Source organism: Dendrobates tinctorius, unplaced genomic scaffold (genome assembly GCF_039654945.1).
Source record: "Dendrobates tinctorius isolate UK_male_01 unplaced genomic scaffold, ASM3965494v1 ptg000251l, whole genome shotgun sequence".
Taxonomy (NCBI): domain Eukaryota; kingdom Metazoa; phylum Chordata; class Amphibia; order Anura; family Dendrobatidae; genus Dendrobates; species Dendrobates tinctorius.
This window is the reverse complement of record NW_027361918.1, coordinates 2,718,904-2,746,777: the sequence shown is the minus strand read 5'-3', so window position 1 is coordinate 2,746,777 and position 27,874 is coordinate 2,718,904. Positions and strand designations below refer to the sequence as shown.

At 49.4% G+C, this 27,874-nt stretch overlaps 1 protein-coding gene across 1 annotated transcript in view; it reads right to left on the bottom strand.

The window, feature by feature from the left end:
• LOC141065424 (uncharacterized) overlaps positions 1–9,407 on the bottom strand; it is a 102,284-nt gene extending 92,877 nt beyond the window's left edge. Inside the window, exon 1 of the mRNA XM_073557918.1 lies at positions 9,256–9,407. The gene's annotated coding sequence lies outside the window, so the exon portion shown is untranslated. The remainder of the gene's footprint in view (positions 1–9,255) is intronic.
• Between the last annotated feature and the right edge of the window lie 18,467 nt (positions 9,408–27,874).

Below are 27,874 nucleotides of genomic sequence, written 5' to 3'. Positions count from 1 at the left end.
ACCCCATCACTCCCTTCTCTCCATCATTGACTTCACCCCATCACTCCCTTCTCCCCATCACTGCTGTCTCTCCATCATTGCCTTCACCCCATCACTCCCTTCTCCCCATCACTCCCCTTCTCCCCATCATTGCCTTCACCCCATCACTCCCTTCTCCCCATCACTGCTGTCTCTCCATCATTGCCTTCACCCCATCACTCCCTTCTCCCCATCACTCCCCTTCTCCCCATCATTGCCTTCTCTCCATCATTGCCTTCACCCCATCACTCCCTTCTCCCCATCACTGCTGTCTCTCCATCATTGCCTTCACCCCATCACTCCCTTCTCCCCATCACTCCCCTTCTCCCCATCACTCCCTTCTCTCCATCATTGCCTTCACCCCATCACTGCTGTCTCTCCATCATTGCCTTCACCCCATCACTGCTGTCTCTCCATCATTGCCTTCACCCCATCACTCCCTTCTCCCCATCACTCCCTTCTCCCCATCACTCCCTTCTCTCCATCATTGCCTTCACCCCATCACTGCTGTCTCTCCATCATTGCCTTCACCCCATCACTGCCGTCTCTCCATCACTCCCATCATGGCCTTCTCCCATTACCCCCTCATGGCCTTCTCTCCCCATCACGGTCTTCTCCTCATGTCCCCATCTCCTCCAGGGCCAGGCTCCACCTACACAAACACAGACAAACACACACACACACAGACATACATGTACACACACAGACAGACATACACACACACACACACACAGACACCACCTCTCTCCTCTCACCTGTCCGCAGCATCGCCCGCGCTTCCTCGCTCTGACACAGCAGCGGCGGCGCTCCTCTCTGTGTCAGTCAGAGACAGGAAGCGCGGGCGGCGGGCAGGAAGCTGGACGGGTCCTTGCAGCTCCGCTCCTGCTATTCCCTCTTGCAGGCAGCGGAGCTGCTTGGATCGCTCCCTGCCCGCCGCTACACATGAGGGCAGTCTAAGAACTGCTGCGCGCCACCCCAGCCCCCGCTACGCCACTGACCGCCTCGGGCTCCCCTTGTGTCCGCGGACCGGCAAGGGCACTACAGCGGCCAGGTGCTGGGCCGCGGACCGGTGGTTGGGGACCCCTGATCTAACTCATTCATATGCTGTGGAACGTGCTCACAGGGTTCCTGCCCGCCCTCCTCCTCCTGGCTACCAACCGAGACCTATCTTGGCTAAAATACAGGGACAGGGATAATATCCTTAGATACTCAAGGGAACATCCTGACCTTTCTATTGATGGCTCCGGAGTTTCTTTTTACCCTGACTTCTCACCAGAAGTCCAAAGAATGAGAGCTAAATTTACATCAAAAAACGTCTAAGGGCCATAGGTATCTGATATTCCATGATATTCCTGGCCAAGCTGCGGGTCGAGGCCCGGAACAAAACTCACTTTTTTCTGGATGCTAAAGATGCTATGGACTGGCTGGACCTGAATGAACAGCAGCTGAGGAAGGATGAGGAAGACCAGGAATGCGGCTGATGATGTATTTGCTACTTTGGTCACTTCTGCGCTGGCTGGTGTCTTGACTTTCGGTTCTGTTGCAGGAAACTGCTCGACATGTTGTCGTTTTGCTATAGATGGTTGCCATGTGCAGTGGGGACTCATCCTGCTATGTGTGGGCAGCAGTTAGGAAGTGAAACGCCCGTTGACTAAATGTGGAAAGGAATAACATCGCCCTTGTTTGAAATACCCTTGGCACTGCCGGGGGACATGTTGGGGAGAGTTCTCTTCTAGGGGTTTGTCGGGTCCTATGTAACTTTTGTGCACAACAATGTAAGTTCTTCTATGACGCGGTGGATATTGGCACCGACTGTACATCGACTAGAGAATGGGTGACATTGAAATACTTAGCTGGAATGTTAAGAGGGCTAAAGTCCCCAGTAAAAAGACAGGCCATAGTTTCCTTTATAATGGATCAGAAGCCAACTGTTCTATGCTTACAAGAGACGCATCTCACTCCTGAGCCACTTGGTATATTAAATAAGAGGTGGGTACAGCATGGGTATCATTCCACGTACTCTCAATACTCCCGGGGAGCATACTGGTCTGTTCAGGTGCCCAGTTTACATGCAATCAGGTGGTGGTGGACACGGAGGGGCAATTCGTCTTTCTATTCTGCAAACTCTTTGCTGAGATAATGATACTCATTTCTCTATACTTCCCCCCGCCATATAGTAGCAAAGTTATATATAAAATTCATACCATGTTGAGGGACTTTCCGGGGGTCCCTTATATGGTGGTGGGGGACTTTAGTAATGTTTTGGACACTCACTGAGCTGGAGGATGCGGAAAAGGCTCTCTCCATGCGGTTCACTCCCGCCACTCAGAGGAGGCTAAAAGAGGCACAGTTGAAGGTGACTAAAATGACGCTAGAAACTGCGAAACGAAAACGTATGTTTCAGTCAGTTCAATATTTTGAAAATGCGGAGTGTGTTGGTCATTTGCTCTCGGTTATAACTTTAGCACAGCGGGGGTCCTCGTTTATAGCCGGCCTTCGGGATGTGGGTGGGCAACTTTTCAATGACACACCGGGTATTTTGAGAATTTTGGAGACTTTTTATTCCGAGTTATACTCCTCACACACCAGGGCCTCGACTGAAGACCTTGAAAACATTTTGGGGCCCGCTAAACTCCCATGTCTAACAGACGAGGCGAGACATATGCTTGATGAGCCGCTGGACTTGGGGGAGCTTGAAGAGGCTTTGGGATCTATGTCCAATGGTAAGGCGCCGGGGGTGGATGGCTTACCGGTTGAGGTGTACAAAAAGTATGAATCTGTACTACTCCCTACCATGATGGCTGTGTTCAATGATAGTCTCAGTTCTGGAGCTCTCCCGTCTTCTATGCGGGAAGCTATTATTACTGTGCTGCCAAAAAAGGACAAAGACCCGACACTCCCGGCGTCATATAGACCCATTTCCCTCCTGACGGTGGACATTAAGCTCCTGGCGAAGGTTTTGGCCACTCGACTTTCAAAGGTGGTGGAATCGTTAGTGTATTTGGATCAGATGGGTTTCATGCCCCGTAAGTCTACGGCCATAAATATTAGGCGACTGTATTTGAACATGTAGGTGAGGGCGGATAATGCGGGGGGGAGGGCGGTCCTGTCTCTGGATGCCGCCAAGGCATTGGACAGTGTAGAGTGGACCTACCTCTGGGCTACACTTCGCTGTATGGGGTTTGGTCCTGGTTTTATTAGCTGGATCAGGCTCCTATATTCCGAACCGAAGGCTCGAATACGAGCAAATGGATCACTGTCTGACCCTTTTCCTCTTTATAGAGGTACGAGGCAGGGCTGCCCTCTGTCCCCGCTACTCTTTGCGTTAGCGATAGAGCCTCTGGCCTCCAGAATAAGATATGAGAAGGGCATCGAGGGGTTCAGATATGGAGGACAGGAGGAGAAGGTAGCACTGTATGCTGATGACTTGCTTATGTTCTTGGCTGCTCCTGAATTCTTTTGGCGCTGTCTCGGGACTAGTTATTAACTGGGAAAAATCTGCGGTTCTCCCTTTAGATCCGATCCCAATTAACGTCACAGGTGCCGGCTGTAACGACTTCTGGGTATTATGATATCTAATAAACTGATGGATTTTGAATATTTGAATCTCTCGCCACTGATGGCCAGGATTAAGGGGAAGGTTACGGCCTGCGCTAAGCTGCATCTTTCTGTGGAGGGGAGAGTGAACTGAAAATGGCGATCATGCCGCAGCTTCTGTATGTTCTTCACAACGCCCCAGTCTGGCTCCCTCAAAATAGGTTTTACAAAATTAATGCGATATTTAGAGAACTCATTTGGTTAAAGAAGGGTGCAAGGATCAAATTGGAACATTTACAAAAATCTAAAGAGGAGGGGGGGCTGGCGCTGCCCAATCCGTGGCTCTACTTTCTCTCCTCTCAATGTCAGCACATGGCGGGGGGAATGGAGGGCTTCCCAGCGGAGATAGCGGGGAGCCTGGTGATTTTCCGGTCTCTTGTGGGTCAGGGGTCGCTGTTATCCAACTTAGAGGCGGGCAGATTTAGACCTTGGGCATCTAGATATCCTACGGTCCTTCTCATGATTAAAGTGTGGGATAAAATTAAACAGTTAAGAGGAATCACGGGTTTCACAAAACACTCCCCTATTTGGGATACCCTACACTTGCCGCAAATGAGGTCGCTTAAAGGTTTTGCGCAATGGAGGCAAATAGGTATCTGGTGGCTGTCGTAATTAGTGGAGGATGGGGTTTGACACACTGAGACGGGATTTCCCGCTCCAACACTCTATGTTCTTCCGGTATCTGCAGTTGCGGCATGCCTACACAGTGCAGGACCAAATGAATAGTCAGCAGGCTCGGGCAGCAGGCATCCACTAGGGGTTGAATCGCGTTTGTGTACTGTGGACTTCTTTCCGTGGTTTTGGTGAAGCATCCGATAGGAGCGCTGGCGAAGTGGGAGCAACAGTTGGGCGCCATTTCAGGGGATCAATGGGAATCTGTTCTGCAGATGGTCCCCAGGCTGTCTCTTAGCGAACCCAATCGTTTGTCCCAACTGTATATTCTTTATAGAGTTTATAGAACCCCTAAATGGTTATTTGATATGGGGATGAGGATGGATTCGCAGTGCCCTGAATGTGCGCTCGAGAATGCTGATATCTTACATATGTTGTGGACGTGCCCCTGCCTGCAGGTATTTTGGATTCTGGTCCCTAATTTGATCCACGTGACTACAGGACAGGATATCCCGCGAGACCCCGTTGTCTGTGTCTTGGGTTATGTGGAGGATGTGGGGGGAGATGAATACCTTCAAACCGCAGTTGCCAGACCACTGGATGTCAGACAAGGTGCCATCTCGGACAGAATATATCAATAAATTACACTATATACTCTACAGGGAAAAAGCCATGTACCTTACGAGGGGACGAACGAATACTTTTGAGCTAATTTGGGCTGGTTGGCTGGACACCCCGGGTCTGCCAGCAGCGAACCTATTCGTCTAATAGCTGATTTTGGTCGCCATTGTTATCCACTGTGTCTATGTGCATGTATTTTATATTTTCATGAGGTTTGTGCTTTTCTGCATCATTTTCTTATTTCTTTTGTGGACCGGGCTGGGGGGCTGGGTGGGGGGATGGTGATACAGTTGTTTTTCATCTGTTTGTTATAATGAAAATGTTAATAAAAACTATCTGATCAAAAAAAAAAAAAAGACACAAAGATGAAGCCGGAAAATATACTGATGAAGGATATGAGGTACGGCAAAGAAGACCCGAGACAACACACTCGGAAGGGAGGAAAGAAAATGTCTATATAGTGACATAGTTAGTAAGGCCGAAAAAAGCCCTGTGTCCATCCAGCTCAGCCTATAAAATTCCATCAGAATAAATCCCCAGATCTACGTCCTTCTAAAGAACCTAATCACTGTAAGATACAATATTGTTCCGCTCCAGGAAGACATCCAGGCCTCTCCTGAACCCCTCGGCTGAGTTCGCCATCACCACCTCCTCAGGCAGGGAACTCCAGATTCTCACTGCCCTAACAGTAAAGAATCCTCTTCTATGTTGGTGGAGAAACCTTCTCTCCTCCAGACGCAGAGAATGCCCCCTATACTTACTAGACGTGTGCCCGATGCTATCGCATCGGGAGGGCAGTAACATCACGATGGGGGCAGCTTTGTGGCGCTGGGGGTGGCGGCCCACCCACCTCCGTGCAGGAAAGACGGTGTTTTGCAGCCTGTGTTGGAGATGGTGTGCGGCATCACCAGAGGGTGGCCGCACTCAATCTCCAGCAAAGGCCTCAAGCCGCGGTCTTTCCTGCCGGCTGTGACTGCACAGAGGTGGGTGGGCAGGCAGCGGCGGGATCCGGCGCTTGTAGTCAGGCAGTGGGTCCTGGTGGGGTTCGGTGGCGGCATCCCGCTCATTACACCCCCTTCATTACACCCCTCTCGTTATACTCCCTTGTTACACCCCTTTCACAGCCTCGTGATCGCAGCGGTGGCCTGGATCCAAGCAGCGTCCAGGATCGCAGTGGAGGCTGGGATTGTAGAGGCGGTCGGGATCCCAGCAGCGGTCGGGATCCCAGCGGTGGCCTGGATCTGAGTGGTAGCTGGGATCCCAGCGGCGGTCGGGATCGCAGCAGTGGCTTGGATTGCAGGCTTCGGGATCGCAGCTCCGTGATGGTCGAGATCGCAGCTGCGTCCTGGATCCAAGCGGCATCACTCGGGTGTACCAAAATGGCGGTCGGCGTGCTTCCGATGCAGCGCAGTGGATTGTGGGATTCGGGGACATCCAGACGGAAGTGGATGACGGACAATTTAAGGCAATTATGTATATAGACACAGGGTTATTAGATCGCCCCTCAGGCGCCTTTTTCCTAATTTTGCTAATCTCTCTGGGTATTGTAGTTCCCCCAGCCCCTTTATTAGTTTTGTTGCCCTCCTTTGTACCCGCTCTAGTTCCATTATATCCTTCCTGAGTCCTCCATGTGCGATGTAACCAGGGACTGTACAGAGGCAGAAGCAAAAACCGGAACTGGAGAAGACTGGAATGAGGAGGATGTAAAAGCCAAACACCAAAGGAAAAACAATGTGTGCATCTCCAGAGGAGACAAGGGGGCGGTCCCTCCATCTCCAGAGGAGGCAAGGGGGCGGTCCCTCCATCCCCAGAGGAGACAAGGGGGCGGTCCCTCCATCTCCAGAGGAGACAAGGGGGCGGTCCCTCCATCTCCAGAGGAGGCAAGGGGGCGGTCCCTCCATCTCCAGAGGAGACAAGGGGGCGGTCCCTCCATCTCCAGAGGAGGCAAGGGGGCGGTCCCTCCATCCCCAGAGGAGACAAGGGGGCGGTCCCTCCATCTCCAGAGGAGGCAAGGGGGCGGTCCCTCCATCTCCAGAGGAGACAAGGGGGCGGTCCCTCCATCTCCAGAGGAGACAAGGGGGCGGTCCCTCCATCTCCAGAGGCAAGGGGGCGGTCCCTCCATCTCCAGAGGAGGCAAGGAGGCGGTCCCTCCATCTCCAGAGGAGGCAAGGAGGCGGTCCCTCCATCTCCAGAGGAGACAAGGGGGCGGTCCCTCCATCTCCAGAGGAGGCAAGGAGGCGGTCCCTCCATCTCCAGAGGAGGCATGGAGGCGGTCCCTCCATCCCAAGAGGCAAGGGGGCGGTCCCTCCATCTCCAGAGGAGGCAAGGAGGCGGTCCCTCCATCTCCAGAGGAGACAAGGGGGCGGTCCCTCCATCTCCAGAGGAGACAAGGGGGCGGTCCCTCCATCTCCAGAGGAGGCAAGGGGGCGGTCCTTCCATCCCCAGAGGAGGCAAGGGGGCGGTCCCTCCATCTCCAGAGGAGACAAGGGGGCGCTCCCTCCATCCCCAGAGGAGACAAGGGGGCGGTCCCTCCATCTCCAGAGGAGACAAGGGGACGGTCCCTCCATCTCCAGAGGAGACAAGGGGACGGTCCCTCCATCCCCAGAGGAGGCAAGGGGGCGGTCCCTCCATCTCCAGAGGAGACAAGGGGGCGGTCCCTCCATCCCCAGAGGAGGCAAGGGGGCGGTCCCTCCATCCCCAGAGGAGGCAAGGGGGCGGTCCCTCCATCCCCAGAGGAGGCAAGGGGGCGGTCCCTCCATCTCCAGAGGAGACAAGGGGGCGGTCCCTCCATCTCCAGAGGAGACAAGGGGGCGGTCCCTCCATCTCCAGAGGAGACAAGGGGGCGGTCCCTCCATCTCCAGAGGAGACAAGGGGGCGGTCCCTCCATCTCCAGAGGAGGCAAGGGGGCGGTCCCTCCATCCCCAGAGGAGGCAAGGGGGCGGTCCCTCCATCTCCAGAGGAGACAAGGGGGCGGTCCCTCCATCCCCAGAGGAGGCAAGGGGGCGGTCCCTCCATCTCCAGAGGAGGCAAGGGGGCGGTCCCTCCATCCCCAGAGGAGGCAAGGGGGCGGTCCCTCCATCCCCAGAGGAGGCAAGGGGGCGGTCCCTCCATCCCCAGAGGAGGCAAGGGGGCGGTCCCTCCATCCCCAGAGGAGACAAGGGGGCGGTCCCTCCATCCCCAGAGGAGACAAGGGGGCGGTCCCTCCATCCCCAGAGGAGACAAGAGGGCGGTCCCTCCATCCCCAGAGGAGACAAGGGGGCGGTCCCCCCATCCCCAGAGGAGACAAGGGGGCGGTCCCCCCATCCCCAGAGGAGACAAGGGGGCGGTCCCCCCATCCCCAGAGGAGGCAAGGGGGCGGTCCCTCCATCCCCAGAGGAGGCAAGAGGGCGGTCCCCCCATCCCCAGAGGAGGCAAGGGGGCGGTCCCCCCATCCCCAGAGGAGACAAGGGGGCGGTCCCCCCATCCCCAGAGGAGGCAAGGGGGCGGTCCCTCCATCCCCAGAGGAGGCAAGGGGGCGGTCCCTCCATCCCCAGAGGAGGCAAGGGGGCGGTCCCTCCATCCCCAGAGGAGGCAAGGGGGCGGTCCCTCCATCCCCAGAGGAGGCAAGGGGGCGGTCCCTCCATCTCCAGAGGAGGCAAGGGGGCGGTCCCTCCATCCCCAGAGGAGGCAAGGGGGCGGTCCCTCCATCCCCAGAGGAGGCAAGGGGGCGGTCCCTCCATCCCCAGAGGAGGCAAGGGGGCGGTCCCTCCATCCCCAGAGGAGGCAAGGGGGCGGTCCCTCCATCCCCAGAGGAGACAAGGGGGCGGTCCCTCCATCCCCAGAGGAGACAAGAGGGCGGTCCCCCCATCCCCAGAGGAGACAAGGGGGCGGTCCCCCCATCCCCAGAGGAGACAAGGGGGCGGTCCCCCCATCCCCAGAGGAGACAAGGGGGCGGTCCCCCCATCCCCAGAGGAAGCAAGGGGGCGGTCCCTCCATCCCCAGAGGAGACAAGAGGGCGGTCCCTCCATCCCCAGAGGAGGCAAGGGGGCGGTCCCCCCATCCCCAGAGGAGACAAGGGGGCGGTCCCCCCATCCCCAGAGGAGACAAGGGGGCGGTCCCCCCATCCCCAGAGGAGACAAGGGGGCGGTCCCTCCATCCCCAGAGGAGGCAAGGGGGCGGTCCCTCCATCCCCAGAGGAGACAAGGGGGCGGTCTCTCCATCCCCAGAGGAGGCAAGGGGGCGGTCCCTCCATCCCCAGAGGAGACAAGGGGGCGGTCCCTCCGTGCTGACAGTGTGCGGCCGCGGGGAGGACACAGAGGCTGCAGGGAGTGAGCAGAACACCGGCAGCTCTGTCACTAGGAGAGAGGCAGCCATGACTGCACAGACTGTGTGAGAGCTGCGCCCGAGTCCTGGCCGCTGTCACCTCACCTGACACCGCAGAGAGCCGCAGCCGGGGGAAGACGTCCTGGGGGCGGACACCGCACTGAGAACTGCAGGACCTCCGGTGACGTCAGCACCACGTGACCGCGGGGCGGGGCTCTGCACGAAAGTGGTGGTGAAGGACCTGCGATGACGTCGGAAACGTGCACCGTGCGATCAAGTGATACGTCACGTTAGTGGGCGGAGCCATATTCAGGCCAATCAGTCAGCAGTGAATGATGTGACCACACCCCCTTTGTCAGCAGGCCCCGCCCCATTGCTCCGGATGAGGGTGGAGTCAGTTTCTTCTGTTTTTCTCGCTTTCACCACAACCAATAATGGTCAGTGATAACAGAGGCGGCAGCGCGGAGCCTGAGGGGGGACAGTGAGGAGCAGCCGAGGAGCGGGAGAGCCGCCACAACATGGCCGTCACTGTGGGAACGTCAGAGACTCTCGGCTGTCCGCCCCCTGTGAGGCCCAGAGCCCATTACTCCAGGCCGGGGGGCTCCGGGGTGTGACGCTCCAGGCCGGGGGGCTCCGGGGTGTGACGCTCCAATGGACCGGGTCCTTCTCCCCAGTAGGATTTACTCTGCTCTAATGGACCGGGTCCTTCTCCCCAGTAGGATTTACTCTCCTCTAATGGACCGGGTCCTTCTCCCCAGTAGGATTTACTCTCCTCTAATGGACCGGGTCCTTCTCCCCACTAGGATTTACTCTGCTCTAATGGACCGGGTCCTTCTCCCCGCAAGGATTTACTCTCTAATGGACCGGGTCCTTCTCCCCAGTAGGATTTACTCTCCTCTAATGGACCGGGTCCTTCTCCCCGCAAGGATTTACTCTCCTCTAATGGACCGGGTCCTTCTCCCCAGTAGGATTTACTCTCCTCTAATGGACCGGGTCCTTCTCCCCACTAGGATTTACTCTGCTCTAATGGACCGGGTCCTTCTCCCCGCAAGGATTTACTCTCTAATGGACCGGGTCCTTCTCCCCAGTAGGATTTACTCTGCTCTAATGGACCGGGTCCTTCTCCCCGCTAGGATTTACTCTGCTCTAATGGACCGGGTCCTTCTCCCCGCAAGGATTTACTCTCTAATGGACCGGGTCCTTCTCCCCAGTAGGATTTACTCTGCTCTAATGGACCGTGTCCTTCTCCCCAGTAGGATTTACTCTCCTCTAATGGACCGGGTCCTTCTCCCCAGTAGGATTTACTCTCTAATGGACCGGGTCCTTCTCCCCAGTAGGATTTACTCTGCTCTAATGGACCGGGTCCTTCTCCCCGCAAGGATTTACTCTCTAATGGACCGGGTCCTTCTCCCCACTAGGATTTACTCTGCTCTAATGGACCGGGTCCTTCTCCCCGCAAGGATTTACTCTCTAATGGACCGGGTCCTTCTCCCCACTAGGATTTACTCTGCTCTAATGGACCGGGTCCTTCTCCCCAGTAGGATTTACTCTCCTCTAATGGACCGGGTCCTTCTCCCCAGTAGGATTTACTCTCTAATGGACCGGGTCCTTCTCCCCAGTAGGATTTACTCTGCTCTAATGGACCGGGTCCTTCTCCCCGCAAGGATTTACTCTCTAATGGACCGGGTCCTTCTCCCCAGTAGGATTTACTCTCCTCTAATGGACCGGGTCCTTCTCCCCGCAAGGATTTACTCTGCTCTAATGGACCGGGTCCTTCTCCCCAGTAGGATTTACTCTCCTCTAATGGACCGGGTCCTTCTCCCCGCTAGGATTTACTCTGCTCTAATGGACCGGGTCCTTCTCCCCACTAGGATTTACTCTCCTCTAATGGACCGGGTCCTTCTCCCCACTAGGATTTACTCTCCTCTAATGGACCGGGTCCTTCTCCCCACTAGGATTTACTCTCCTCTAATGGACCGGGTCCTTCTCCCCAGTAGGATTTACTCTCCTCTAATGGACCGGGTCCTTCTCCCCACTAGGATTTACTCTGCTCTAATGGACCGGGTCCTTCTCCCCGCAAGGATTTACTCTCTAATGGACCGGGTCCTTCTCCCCAGTAGGATTTACTCTCCTCTAATGGACCGGGTCCTTCTCCCCGCTAGGATTTACTCTGCTCTAATGGACCGGGTCCTTCTCCCCACTAGGATTTACTCTCCTCTAATGGACCGGGTCCTTCTCCCCAGTAGGATTTACTCTCCTCTAATGGACCGGGTCCTTCTCCCCAGTAGGATTTACTCTGCTCTAATGGACCGGGTCCTTCTCCCCAGTAGGATTTACTCTGCTCTAATGGACCGGGTCCTTCTCCCCGCTAGGATTTACTCTCCTCTAATGGACCGGGTCCTTCTCCCCAGTAGGATTTACTCTCCTCTAATGGACCGGGTCCTTCTCCCCGCTAGGATTTACTCTGCTCTAATGGACCGGGTCCTTCTCCCCGCTAGGATTTACTCTCCTCTAATGGACCGGGTCCTTCTCCCCGCTAGGATTTACTCTCCTCTAATGGACCGGGTCCTTCCGTCCACTAGGATTTACTCTGCTCTTATCGACTGGGTCCTTCTGTCCACTAGGATTTACTCTGCACTAATGGACCGGGTCCTTCTCCCCACTTGGATTTACTCTGCTCTAATGGACCGGGTCCTTTTCCCCACGAGGATTTACTCTGCTCTAATGGACCGGGTCCTTCTCCCCACTTGGATTTACTCTGCTCTAATGGACCGGGTCCTTCTCCCCACTAGAATTTACTCTGCTCTAATCGACCAGGTGAGTGCACACAGTGCGAATTCACCTGCGGATTTTTCCGCGTGGATTTGCAGGTAAAACTGCAGGTAAAGTGACCTGCGGTTTTCCTGCAGATTGGCCAGCGGTTTTCCCCTGCGGTTTGACACCTGGACAATGGAACAAGTGTCAAACCGCTGCGGAATCTGCAGAAAGAATTGACATGCAGATTTAAAGCCGCGGAAAAATCCGCACCGTGGGCACTGCGGTTTTGAAATCCCATTGGCTAACATGGTACTGTACATTGCTTGCCGATCCGCAGGGCCAAATCCGCTGTGGATCCGCAGCAGAATCCACATCGTGTGCACATACCCTTAGTCTCCTCTAATGGACCGGCTCCTTCTTCCCACTAGGATTAATAAATAAATAAATTAATTATTGGTTAAAAAAAGAAATTGATATTGAAGACATGGCAAGGTTACGCCTGGCTCAAACATGAAAGGAAAACTTAATGCTTAACAAGCTCGTGTGTGACAAACCCACGCTCCTTCTATGTTCCTTGCAACTACCACACTTTAAGGCTGTGTGCCCACGTTGCATTTTTTCAAGCGTTTCCGCAGCGTCTGTGCCGGCTCAGACGCAGAAATGCTTAAAAGAAGCTTCACATTAATTTGCATGCGTTTTTGGCTTTTTGTGCCAATGCATGCGTTTTTAAACGCTTAGGAATCGCTTAGCGGCCAATGTTCCCAGAAAACGCGCGTCTTTTGTGCAAGAAACGCGCGGAAAAAAGACACGCGTTTTCAGGGAAGGGGATCAGTTTCCTGAGCGTTTAAAAAAACGCTAACGTGGGCACATAGCCTAAATCTGGTTGTTAGTGATGATGCATCTGCCTGTGTTGAAGCAGTTTTTATTTTATTTATTTTACTCATTTGTATAGCGCTATTAATTCCACAGCGCTTTACAGACATTATCATCACTGTCCCTGATGGGGCTCACAATCTACGTTCCCTATCAGTATGAAGAACCAGAGGAAACCCACGCAAACATGGGGAGAACATACTCCTTGCAGATGTTGTCCTTGGTGGGATTTGAACCCGGGACCCCAGCGCTGCAAGGCTGCAGTGCTAACCACTGAACCACCGTGCTGCCACAATTCAAAGCCTTTATGTGTTTTTCTCTGCCTCTACTCATCGATGGGCCATTCTTAGACATAAACTTGGTCCTTCACACCAATACGTTTAATTGAAACTATTAAGTACTACCATTAAGCCCGACTAATCCACCTGTCTCCCCGCTATTCCCCACCCTCCCCCCTATGCCAGGCCCTTCACTGGCTTCCTATTGCCCAGAGGCTCTAATTCAAAACCCTAACCATGACATACAAAGCCATCCACAACCTGTATCCTCCGTACATCTGTGACATGGTCTCTAAGTACCTACCCGCACGCAGCCTTCGATCATCTCAAGATCTCCTTCTGTACTCCCCTCTTATCTCCTCATACAAGACTTCTCCCGTGCTTCCCCCATACTCTGGAACTCTCTGCCGTAACACATCAGACTCTCACCATCAACAGAAACCTTCAAGAACCTGAAGACCCACCTGTTCTGACAAGCCTACAGCCTGCAATGATCCTCGGTCTACTGAACCACCGCATGACCTGCTCCACCCCCTCCTACTGTATCCTCTCCCATCCCTGTAGACTGCAAGCCCTCGCAGGCAGGGTCCCCTCTCCTTCTGTACTTGTGTGTCCCTTGTCTTACACATGTTTATTACACTTGTCTATATTTCCCTTTTTCACATATAAAGCGCCGTGGAAAAAATGGCGCTATAGAAATGAATAATAATTAAGCCGAGTAGATACGGTCAAGGCTGTCTGCAACCAGAATTCAAAGATAGATGATGCTCTTAGGCAAGTAAAGAAGGACAGTACTTTAGAAGGAGCTGCTTTTTCAAAAACTATTGCAGAGGTAAGAGGCATCCAGAAAAATATCTGTTAGTTAGTTTTTGTGTGGATTAGTTATGTGGTATGACATCCTATTGAAATTAATATTGCAAGTAAAAACTTCAGACGATTGATTTTGATATCTCTGGAGCAATTCAACAACTCGATAAAAGTAAATTATTCCTGCAAAGTTATCGTTCAGATGAACAACTTGAAAATGTAATAACAAGTGCACAAGGCTTGGCAGAAGAATTGGAAATTGAAGGAAACTTTCCATCTATGCAGGAAGGTAGAATCTGTCACAGAAAGAGAAAATGAATCACAGGACGAACCAAGAAAAGACCCTAAACAACAATTCCGGGTGGAGTTCTTTAATAATGTCCTTGACTGTGCGATACAATCTGTTGGAGACCGCTTCTTGCAGCTGAGAGGACACAGTAACGGGTTTAGAATCCGGTATAATGGAGGGCAAATAAAGGATTTGACCCCAGGAAATTGTCAAAAGCAGCGTAAAGATCGTGACCAGAATCTATCACATAATCACATGCGTGATATGGATGGAACGGATTTGTGTTATGAACTTAAATCACTCTCAAGATCTATTCCTGCAGACACCTACACTCCAAAGAGTGTTCTGGAGGACATATGCCGGAGCAGATTGTGTGCCATCTTTCCAAACACTTGCATTGCTCGCAGAATTCTTCTTTCACTACCAGTGACTGTTGCTAGTGGTGAGCGCAGTTTCTTAAAACATACCTACGCTCAACTGTGACACAGGAACGACTTGTTGGATTAGCAATAGTAATGAGCGAGCTCGCCGCTACTCGTTACTCGCCTGAGTATCACTGTTCTCGGCGAGCACCGAGCATTTCCGAGATTATTCGGCGGGAGCTCGGGTCCCCGCCCTGCATTTTTGGCGGTGTTTAAAGCACCAAGCAACTTGCAGGGATTGTCTGCTAGGCACTATAACGCTGCAGCCATCTTTGTTGTGGTATTACGGTTATTGGCTGGCCACACAGCATCTTCAGGTCTATAAGAGACCGGACACCGCGCTGCTCGTCACAGTCACGTCCAGAATCAAGTGTAGGGAGAGCTGCTGCTGAGATAGGAACAGATTTGTGCTTTTATTAGTGTGGGTTTACCCTCATAGAGTCCACAAATCCAGCTTAACCAACAGTCCTTCTAAGGACTAATTACGGGGTATATAGATTGCAGTGGTAGGTAGGCAGGCAGTGTATGTGTGTATAAACCAGGGGTGGACACTGACAGCTTGGGGCCCCTGTGCAAGAAATGTCTGGGCCCCCGTCCTTTTATAGTGACAAAGCTACATATATATAGCCACACACACGTGTATATATATTACATATTTATTGCCGTCCCCTATTATACAGTGCCCTCTCTTACAGTTGTGGCCAAAAGTATTGACACCCCTGCAATTTTGTCAGATAATACTCAGTTTCTTCCTGAAAATGATTGCAATCACAAATTCTTTGGTATTATTATCTTCATTTAATTTGTCTTAAATGAAAAAACACAAAAGAGAATGAAGCAAAAAGCAAAACATTGATCATTTCACACAAAACTCAAAAAAATGGGCAAGACAAAAGTATTGGCACCATCAGCCTAATACTTGGTTGCACAACCTTTAGCCAAATAACTGCGTCCAACCGCTTCCTGTAACCGTCAATGAGTTTCTTAAAATGCTCTGCTGGAATTTTAGACCAGGGGAAGAGTCTTGAGGAGATCATTTGCATATTCCCAGTGCCTTCTGGGATAAGTGAAGAGTCTCCGCGAGCTCAACGATCACTGGGTTTTGGCCGTTGCAGCTGAAAAGAGGAAATCGGAGAAACCAGGGGAAGAGTCTTGAGATCATTTGCATATTCCCAGTGCCTTCTGGGATAAGTGAAGAGTCTCCGCGAGCTCAACGATCACTGGGTTTTGGCCGTTGCAGCTGAAAAGAGGAAATCGGAGAAACCAGGGGAAGAGTCTTGAGGAGATCATTTGCATATTCCCAGTGCCTTCTGGGATAAGTGAAGAGTCTCCGCGAGCTCAACGATCACTGGGTTTTGGCCGTTGCAGCTGAAAAGAGGAAATCGGAGAAACCAGGGGAAGAGTCTTGAGGAGATCATTTGCATATTCCCAGTGCCTTCTGGGATAAGTGAAGAGTCTCCGCGAGCTCAACGATCACTGGGTTTTGGCCGTTGCAGCTGAAAAGAGGAAATCGAATTTTGGCTCATCTTTCATCTTTTTAAGAAATCTCAAGATGGAAGAGGCCAGGAGCCATTTGGTGAGCTGCATTTCTTGCTACATGTTCACAGATTTACCAGTGGAAAAGCCAAACTTCACATGCCACAAATGCAAGCTTGTGTCCCTGTTGGAGGAAAAGTTGCAAAATCTCGAAGAGAGGTTAGCTACGTTGAAGATCATTAAGGAAGGTGAAGAGTTCTTGGACAGAGCAGAATTATCTCTTCATATTACAGAAAGAGAAGAAATTCGAAGTGCACCTGAAGAAACAGAGGATTGGAGACATGTGACCCAGAGAAGCAGGAGGATCAGGAGGCAGTCAGCACCCATACTGCTCAGAAACCAGTACCAGGCTCTCACGCAGGAAAACGATGAAGAAATACATCAGGATAAGACTTTGCCAACAAACAGCAACCTTGTACGCCTTCAGAGTCCTCCTGGATGGAGAAAGAAAAATGTTGTGAAGAAGAAACGGAGAGTGGTGGTCATGGGGGATTCCCTGTTGAGAGGAACAGAGGCCGCTATCTGCAGACCGGATATAACTTCAAGAGAAATGTGCTGTCTTCCAGGTGCAAAAATTAAAGATGTGTCTGACAGGAGATCAGGACTCTTCAGACCTACAGATGACTACCCATTCCTGCTACTACATGTGGGGACAAATGACACCGCAAGAAACGACCTGGAAACCATCTGCAGAGACTTTGAAGACTTAGGCAAGAAAGTGAAAGAACTGGGAGCGCAGGTGGTCTTCTCTTCCATCCTCCCAGTGGATGGCCATGGAACAAGGAGGTGGAATAAGATTCTGCAGGTGAACAACTGGCTACGTCGATGGTGCCGTCAGCAACAATTTGGATTTCTGGATCACGGAGTGAACTACTTATACGATGGACTACTTGCTAGAGATGGGGTGCACCTTACCAAGACTGGAAAGCAGGTATTTGGAAGTCGCCTTGCTACACTTGTAAGGAGAGCTTTAAACTAGAACAACATGGGAAGGGAAGCAAAAGACCAGAAAAAGCCATACACCTGACAAATGCTACTGAGAACTCTGCTATTAGAAGTGGAAAGGAAGAACAAAGACGAAAAAATCTAATTAAAAAAAATATTGGAGAAAGAGAAACCAATCACAAACTAAAATGTTTCTATACTAATGCACAAAGCATGGGCAACAAACAAGGAGAATTGGAACTACTAACACAGGAAAAGAAATATGATGTCATTGGAATCACTGAAACTTGGTGGGACAATACACATGATTGGAATACAAGACTAGAAGGATACAACTTATTTGCAAGAAACAGACTTGATAAACGAGGAGGAGGTGTCGCATTGTATGTTAGAAACGCGTATATCTGCACAGAGATTGAAGCTTCAGAGACTGGGAGTTCTGTGGAAACTGTTTGGGTAAGAATACAAGGACAGAACAATGGAAAGGACACCATTGTAGGCATTTACTACAGGCCGCCTGTGCAAGCTGAAGATATGGATGAACTCTTTATGCATCAAATGGCCAAGTTCTCCAAAAAATATGACATAGTTGTCATGGGAGATTTCAACTATCCAGACATTTGTTGGGAATCTCTCTCAGGCAAAACTAACAGGTCAAGGAAATTCTTATCCTCTCTTGCTGACAACTTTATCTTCCAAAAGGTAAAGGAGAAAACAAGGGGAACTGCTACCTTGGATCTAATCCTTATAAACAGGGAGGAAATGGTTGAGGAGGTAAAAGTGGCTGGGACCCTAGGAGGTAGCGACCATGCTATTTTAGAATTTTGGATAACTAGAGGCGGAAGACATGTGAAGACTCAGACGTCAAGGTTAGATTTCAGAAAGGCAGATTTTAAGGGATTCAGAAAGAGAATTGGAGGGATCCAATGGCTGGATATCCTTAAAGACAAAAATGTCCAGGAAGGATGGGAAATCTTGAAAAATGAAATTCTCAAAGCACAGTTGTTAACAATTCCGAAAAGAGGGAAGAATAGGAAGCATTTAAGGAAACCAGGATGGATGAACACAGAACTTAAGCACATGCTAAAAAGGAAGCAAAAAATGTTTATAAAATGGAAAGAAGGAGGCATATATAAAGAAGAATATAATGCTGTCTGCAGAACCTGCAAGGCACAAATCAGATTATCTAAAGCTGAAAATGAATTGAGGCTTGCAAGAGATGTCAAAAGCAATAATAAAGGATTTTGGGGATATGTCAAAAGTAAAAGAAAAGTCAAAGATGCTATAGGATTTTTACAGGATGAAAATGATGAAATGGTAAGACAGGATGTTGAGAAGGCTGAACTTTTAAATTCCTATTTTGCATCTGTTTTCTCTCAGAAAGGAAATGTAACATCAACTGTTATTCACTGTCCTATTAAGGGAATAGAAGAATCCAGGATATCTATAAACAGAAAGATAGTGAGGAAACACTTAGCTAACCTAAATGTATTCAAGTCTCCAGGTCCAGATGAATTACACCCCAGAGTACTGAAGGAGATAGCAGAAGAAATTTTTGAACCCCTCTCCATAATCTTTGAAAATTCTTGGAGAACAGGAGAAGTGCCAGAAGACTGGAGAAGAGCAAATGTTGTTCCTATCTTCAAAAAGGGGAAGAAGGTGGACCCAGGCAACTATAGGCCGGTGAGTCTGACGTCTATACCAGGAAAGATCTTTGAACAAATTATTAAACAAGCGTCGGGATACAGCAGTTATTACATGGCACAGAACTAAAATCCATCTTCTCTCTTCATACAGGTAAAAATTCCCTCTGCTTGCTGTCTTCTGCAACATATTCAAATGGTACAACTTCCCACCTCTGATTGCTGTCTCATCTGCTGCAATAGACTCTAATGGTAAAAATTCCCTCTGCTTGCTGTCTTCTGCAACATATTCAAATGGTACAACTTCCCACCTCTGATTGCTGTCTCATCTGCTGCAATAGACTCTAATGGTAAAAATTCCCTCTGCTTGCTGTCTTCTGCAACATATTCAAATGGTACAACTTCCCACCTCTGATTGCTGTCTCATCTGCTGCAATAGACTCTAATGGTAAAAATTCCCTCTGCTTGCTGTCTTCTGCAACATATTCAAATGGTACAACTTCCCACCTCTGATTGCTGTCTCATCTGCTGCAATAGAGACTAATGGTAAAAATTCCCTCTGCTTGCTGTCTTCTGCAACATATTCAAATGGTACAACTTCCCACCTCTGATTGCTGTCTCATCTGCTGCAATAGACTCTAATGGTAAAAATTCCCTCTGCTTGCTGTCTTCTGCAACATATTCAAATGGTACAACTTCCCACCTCTGCTTGCTGTCTCATCTGCTGCAATAGACTCTAATGGTAAAAATTCCCTCTGCTTGCTGTCTTCTGCAACATATTCAAATGGTACAACTTCCCACCTCTGATTGCTGTCTCATCTGCTGCAATAGACTCTAATGGTAAAAATTCCCTCTGCTTGCTGTCTGCTGTGTCATCTGCTGCTTTACCATCTAGAAACATAGTTTAATGTGTCTGCTAATTCTTTGTTATAAATCATTTGGTGCATTGTACTTAAAACTCACTGTTGCATTTCCATGACTGGGATCAGTGTAGATCTTATCTGGTGGAGGTGTTAAAATAGATGTTGCCAGGCTGAATGTCTTTGATCATCCCAAAAAAAAAAAAAAAAAACCCTGGTGTGCTGACCCCAGCTGCCAAATTATCCTCAACCAGTTCCCACAATCCATCTCTTCTGACCCAGCAGTCTGGACTATAAATTTAGAACCATCCATAGGGGTGCACGCATGTGGGGGTGCACGCATCACAGAAGCAAAGCGTCACGAAGATAAGCGTCGGGATACAGCAGTTATTACATGGCAGTGAGTCAGGGCAGGAGTCAGGTAACCCTCACTCTGCTGTCCCTTATAACCATGTGCTTTATTCCTATCCTCCTATGTTCTCTTGCAATCCACTTTCACCGACCAATCCCCCCTCCATCACGACTCATATACATCAGCTCCTCTCTCTTTGCTTCTCCCATGTACAGCTCCCATGCACTTCTCACCTTCTTAAAAAGCCTCAGCCCATCTTGCCCAAACACACTGCACATAAAATCTTCATACAATTCCAAAAACTACTTGCTCTTTATCTTCCTGCTCCTACTGATTTCAGGGGACATCTCCCCCAACCCCGGTCCACCATCCCCCAACCTCAACCCCTACCCTACCTCACATCGAAACCTTAATAATCTTACTAATATCACTTGCACTCCTTCATCTCCTTCTTTCAATTGTGCCCTTTGGAATCCACGGTCTGTATGCAACAAGCTTCCTTTCCTACACAATTACTTTCTGAAAAACTCTCTGAATTTGTTGGCCCTCACGGAAACCTGGATTCAGGATTCTGACACTGTCTCTCCTGCTGCCATTTCCCATGGTGGCTTACAATTCTCCCATTCCCCGAGACCGACAAATAGACCTGGTGGTGGAGTCGGCATACTCCTGTCCCCACAATGCACTTTCCAGGTCATCCCCTCAGTTCCATCACTCTCATTCCCTTCTTTTGAAGTCCACACCATCAGGCTCTTTCGTCCCCTCTCCCTCAGAGTAGCGGTCATATACCGGCCCCCAGGCTCACCCACCCACTTCCTGGACCATTTCTCTGCCTGGCTGCCACACTTCATGTCCTCAGAACTACCAACCCTTATCCTGGGAGACTTCAACATCCCCATTAACAGCCCCACTTCCACATCTGCATCCCAGCTTCTATCACTAACCACTTCTCTAGGCTTCTCTCAGCTCTCAACCTCTGAAACACACAAAGACGGTAACACCCTGGACCTGGTTTTCGCCCAGCTCTGCTCAATCTCCTACCTAGATAACTCACCGCTTCCCCTCTCTGACCACAACATTCTCTCCTTTACACTCACAAATCCTCGCTCACCCCAGCACCCTCCTACCTACCATTCAGTCAGAAATCTACAAGCCATTAACCCTCATACACTTTCAGACTCCCTACACTCATCATTGTCCCCAATCTCTTCTTTGTCCTGTCCTGATCTGGCTGTACATCACTTCAATGACACTCTTAGAAGCACCCTTGACCAAGTAGCTCCCCTCACCCTCAGAACCTCCAAACACAGAGTGAAACAGCCCTGGCTCACATCGCAAACCCGATTTCTCCAGCGATGCTCTAGGTGTGCTGAACGCTTATGGAGGAAAACACACACACCAGAAGACTTCATACACTTCAAATTTATGTTAAGGACATATAACTCTGCCCTTCACCTCGCCAAACAGACCTACTTCACCACCCTGATCTCCTCACTATCCAACAACCCCAAGAAACTTTTTGACACCTTTCACTCCCTCCTCAGGCCAAAAGCACAAGCCCCTATCACAGACATTTGCGCTGATGACCTGGCCTCCCACTTTATAGAGAAAATAGACAATATCCGTCAGGAAATCCGCTCCCAATCACCAAATTCAGTGACTCCCATCCCTCCCTGCATTTCCCCTGGCTCACTCTCCACATTTGCTCCCATCACAGAAGAAGAAGTCTCCAGGCTCCTCTCCTCTTCTCGTCCAACTACATGCACAACCGACCCCATTCCCTCACATCTCCTCCAGTCTCTCTCCCCAGTCGTCACAACTCACCTAACTACAATCTTTAATCTCTCCCTCTCCTCTGGCATTTTCCCCTCCTCCTTCAAACACTCTATCATTACTCCATTACTAAAGAAACCCACCCTTGACCCATCCTGCACAAACAACTACAGACCAGTCTCCAATCTCCCCTTCATCTCTAAACTCTTGGAGCGCCTGATATACTCACGCCTTACCCGTTACCTCTCCACTCACTCCCTCCTAGACCCTTCACAGTCCGGTTTCCGCCCCCTACATTCGACAGAAACTGCACTCATCAAAGTGACCAATGACCTTCTGACAGCAAAACGTAATGGTGACCATTCTCTGCTCATTCTTCTCGACCTTTCTGCAGCTTTCGACACTGTTGACCATCCTCTCCTACTCTCTAGGCTCCAGTCACTAGGCATTAAGGACACTGCTCTTTCCTGGTTCTCCTCCTATCTTTCCGACCGCTCCTTCAGTGTTCTGTTTTCTGGCTCCACTTCATCTCCTCTTCCTCTCACTGTTGGGGTACCTCAGGGCTCAGTCCTTGGCCCCCTTCTCTTCTCTCTCTATACAGCCCCAATTGGACAGACCATCAGCAGATTTGGCTTTCAGTACCATCTTTATGCTGATGACACACAACTGTACACATCATCCCCTGACCTTACCTCCGCTGTACTACAGAACGCCACTGACTGTCTGTCTGCAGTCTCCAACATCATGTCTGCTCTCTATCTGAAACTCAACCTCTCCAAAACTGAACTTCTTCTGCTCCCACCATCTACTAACCTCCCTAAATCTGACATTTCCCTCTCTGTGGGTGGCACCATAATAACACCCCGACAGCAGGTGCGCTGTCTGGGTGTTATGTTCGACTCCGATCTCTCCTTCACCTCCCATATACAATCTCTTGCCCGCTCATGCCGCTTACACCTAAAGAACATCTCTAGAATCCGCCCTTTTCTCACCATGGAAACAACAAAAACTCTCACTGTCGCCCTGATCCACTCCCGCCTAGACTACTGTAATGCTCTATTAATTGGCCTCCCTCTCACTCGACTCTCCCCTCTCCAGTCTATCCTTAATGCAGCAGCCAGGGTTGTCCATCTGGCTAATCGTTTCTCAGACGCGTCCGCTCTTTGCCAGTCGTTACACTGGCTGCCAATTCATTACAGGGTACAATTCAAAGTACTTGTTCTCACCCACAAAGCTCTCCACAGTGCGGCACCCCCTTACATCTCCTCCCTCATTTCTGTCTATCGGCCTAACCGACCGCTGCGCTCTGCAAATGACTTTCGACTAACCTCTGCCCTAATCCGTACCTCCCACTCCCGACTCCAAGACTTCTCCCGTGCTGCGCCAATCCTCTGGAATGCCCTACCCCAAAATATTAGGACCATCCACAATTTGCATAGTTTTAGGCGCTCACTCAAAACACATTTGTTCAGAGCGGCCTATCACATTCAGTAATCAAAGTCATGTTTGTGTGTGTGTAGCCCATTCACTATCTCCATCTAACCCCCACCCCCTGAAGATGGCTGGACCGTCATTGTAAATACATCATTGTAAATACAAACCTGTGCTTTGTATCTCCCCCACCTCATTGTAGATTGTAAGCTCCACGAGCAGGGTCGTCTTATTTCGCTTTAATTATTGTATTGTTAACGTTGTTACTTATGACTGTTGTGTTTGAAACTGTTCAACTGTAAAGCGCTGCGGAATATGTTGGCGCTATATAAATAAAGATTATTATAAATAAAGATTATTATTATTATTATTAAACAACATGTATGTCAATACCTGGATAAGAATGAAGTGATTAAACAGAGTCAGCATGGGTTTGTAACTAATAAGTCATGTCAGACTAACTTAATTTCCTTCTATGATGGTATCACTGATTGGGTGGATCAAGGAAATGCTGTAGATATAGTATATCTTGACTTCAGCAAAGCATTTGACAAAGTCTCTCATACAATCCTTATTGAAAAAATGACTAAGTATGGAATGGACAAGGCAACTGTTAGGTGGATTCATAACTGGCTTAGTGATCGGACCCAAAGAGTGGTCGTAAATGGCTGCACATCCAGTTGGAAGAATGTCTCAAGTGGGGTACCACAGGGCTCGGTCGTGGGCCCTGTATTGTTCAAAATCTTTATCAACGATTTAGATGAAGGAATTGAGGGTAAACTGATTAAATTTGCTGATGACACAAAGCTAGGAGGGATAGCTAATACTAGAGAAGAGAGAGAGAGGATTCAAAAAGATATAAATAAACTGGAGAAGTGGGCAGCAACTAACAGAATGGTTTTTAACAGGGAGAAATGCAAAGTACTACATCTGGGCAATAAAAATGAAAAAAGCATATATAGAATGGGAGGAATAGGGCTAAGTGACAGCACATGTGAAAAAGACTTGGGTATACTAATAGATCACAGACTGAATATGAGTCAACAGTGTGATGCAGCAGCAAAAAAGGCAAATGCAATTCTAGGATGTATTAACAGAAGCATACAGTCTAGATCACGTGAAGTAATTATTTCCCTCTACTCCTCTTTGGTCAGACCTCATCTGGAATATTGTGTCCAATTTTGGGCACCACATTTTAAAAAAGACATCAACAAACTGGAGCAAGTTCAGAAAAGAGCGACCAGAATGGTGACCGGTCTGCTAACCCTGTCTTATGAGGAAAGGTTGCAGGATTTGGGAATGTTTAGTTTGCAAAAGAGAAGACTGAGAGGAGACTTAATAGCTGTCTACAAATATCTAAAGGGCTGTCACATTGTAGAAGGATCAACTTTATTCTCATTTGCACAAGGAAAGACTAGAAGCAATGGGATGAAGCTGAATGGGAGGAGACACAGATTAGATATTAGAAAAAACTTTTTGACAGTTAGAGTGATCAATGAGAGGAACAGGCTGCCACGAGAAGTGGTGAGTTCTCCTTCAATGGAAGTCTTCAAACAGAGGCTGGACAGACATCTAACTGGGATGATTTAGCGAATCCTGCTTTGAGCAGGGGGTTGGACCAGATGGCCCAAGAGGTCCCTTCCAACTCTACGATTCTGTGATTCTGTGATAGACCATTCTTCTTTGGCAAACTGCTCCAGGTCCCTGATATTTGAAGGGCGCCTTCTCCAAACTGGCATTTTTAGATCTCTCCACAGGTGTTCTATGGGATTCAGGTCTGGACTCATTGCTGGCCACCTTAGAAGTCTCCAGTGCTTTCTCTCAAACCATTTTCTAGTGCTTTTTGAAGTGTGTTTTGGGTCATTGTCCTGCTGGAAGACCCATGACCTCTTTCTCACACTGGGCCCTACATTATGCTGCAAAATTTGTTGGTAGTCTTCAGACTTCATAATGCCATGCACACGGTCAAGCAGTCCAGTGCCAGAGGCAGCAAAGCAACCCCAAAACATCAGGGAACCTCCGCCATGTTTGACTGTAGGGACTGTGTTTTTTTCTTTGAATGCCTTTTTTTTCTCCTGTAAACTCTATGTTGATGCCTTTGCCCAAAAAGCTCTACTTTTGTCTCATCTGACCAGAGAACATTCTTCCAAAATGTTTTAGGCTTTTTCAGGTAAGTTTTGGCAAACTCCAGCCTGGCTTTTTTATGTCTCGCGGTAAGAAGTGGGGTCTTCCTGGGTCTCCTACCATACAGACCCTTTTCATTCAGATGCCGACGGATAGTACGGGTTGACACTGTTGTACCCTCGGACTGCAGGGCAGCTTGAACTTGTTTGGATGTTAATCGAGGTTCTTTATCCAACATCCGCACAATCTTGCGTTGAAATCTCTTGTCAATTTTTCTTTTCCGTCCACATCTAGGGAGGTTAGCCACAGTGCCATGGGCTTTACACTTCTTGATGACACTGTGCACGATAGACACAGGAACATTCAGGTCTTTGGAGATGGACTTGTAGCCTTGAGATTGCTCGTGCTTCCTCACAATTTGGTTTCTCAAGTCCTCAGACAGTTCTTTGGTCTTCTTTCTTTTCTCCATGCTCAATGTGGTACACACAAGGACACAGGACAGAGGTTGAGTCAACTTTAATCCATGTCAGCTGGCTGCAAGTGTGATTTAGTTATTGCCAACACCTGTTAGGTGCCACAGGTAAGTTACAGGTGCTGTGAATTACACAAATTAGAGACGCATCACATGATTTTTCCAACAGTGCCAATACTTTTGTCCACCCTCTTTTTTATGTTTGGTGTGGAATTATATCCAATTTGGCTTTAGGACAATTCATTTTGTGTTTTTTCATTTAAGACAAATTAAATGAAGATAATAATAACAAAGAATTTGTGTTTGCAATTATTTTCAGGAAGAAACGGAGCATTATCTGACAGAATTGCAGGGGTGTCAATACTTTTGGCCAAAACTATGTACAGCACCATCCCTTACATATTGGATTATATAGAGCCCTGTCTTTATTACATACTGTCCTCTCTTGTTAGCTGTATAATGCAATGATGGCTGATGGAGCATGGGAAAGCTTCCTTTCTATTGGAGGAGCTGATGGACTGGTCTTCTGGTCACCGGCTCCTCCATCAGCAGTCATTTTATAACTAAAAAGAGAGGGGACTATGTAATAAAAGAGGGCACTGTGAATAACAAAAATAAACTATTTAAGAGACAGCACTATTCATAACAGCAGAGGAAGCTATATAATAAGGGATGGCACCATATATAACTAGAGTGGGTGGTACGTAATAAGGGACGGTGTTATGCATAATAAAAGAGGAAACTATGTAACTAAGGATGGTGTTATTTAGAATTAGTGACTACACTATATACTAAGGGACTGTGTTAGACATAATAAGCGATAATAATGTCTTCCTCCACCTCCCCCTGTTCCTAAGTCCATTATAAGTCACCCTTCCTCCCTTCCCAATCCCCCACCCCCCTCATTGTCGTCCTCCTCCCCCCGCATCCCATTATTGTCCCCCACCCCATCATTGCCCTCTTCACCACCTCCATCATTGCCTTCTCCCCCACCACTATCATTGCTTTCTCCCCTGCCACCTCATCAGTACCCATTCCACCACCTCCATCATTTACTCCTCCCCCACCACCCCCATCATTGTCTCTTCCCCCCACCACTCCCATCATTGCCCATTCCACCAGCTCCATCATTTACTCCTCCCCCACCACCCCCATTATTGCCCTTTCTACCACCACCATCATCATTGCTTTTTCCCCCACCACCCCATCATTGCCCTTTCCACCACCTCCATCATTGCCTTATCCCCTACCACCCCATCATTGCCCTCTCCATCACCCCATCATTGCCATTTCCACCACCTCCATAATTGCCTTCTCCACTACTCCCATCATTGTCTTTTCCACTACCACCATCATTCCTTTCTCCTCATCTACATCACTGCCTTCTCCCCATCACCCCATCATTGCCTTCTCCATTACCCCATCATTGCCTTCTCCATCACCCCCATCATTGCCTTCTCATCACCCCATCATTGCCTTCTCCACCTACACACACAGCACCATTCACCTCTCTGCACATTCCCCCGCAGCACTATGCATGCACGCACACCCACACACCACCACTCATCTCTACACACACACACAACACACGTACATACAAAAAAAACACTGTTATGAATGAGTCACCGTAGGAGGCAAAAACAGAAATACTAGCTAAGTCCAGAAAACCAGAGAAGTTGGCAGCTATCGGATTGCAGACCCCTGAACCTCACAACAATAACTAGCAGTAGCCGTGGGGGGTTCCTACGGTGCCCTAGACCCCTCGATCACAGCCGGAGAACTACATAGCCTAAAGACTGAAAGGGAAATATAAACTGCCCCAGAGCAGACCCCAAAGCAATAGGCAGCCCCCAACATATAATGACGGTGAAGCAAGATAAAAAACACTCACACAGATAGAAAGATAGGCTGAGCAAATGATGGGGCCCAAGCTAACTAAATAGGACAGAATAGAAAAGCTGCTGTCTGCAATCCGCCAAAACCCTCTCAAAAACAAGAGCCAACAGACTGATAGGGAAAAAAGCCCTGAAGACGCTAGGCTTCAAAAAGACTATATCAGTACTCAGGTATTTTCTGAAGACAGAGCAAAAAGGAATTCAGCTCATCCAGCAGGGGAAGGCAGAAATCCAGAAAAACAAGGCAAAACAAAACCAAAACACAAA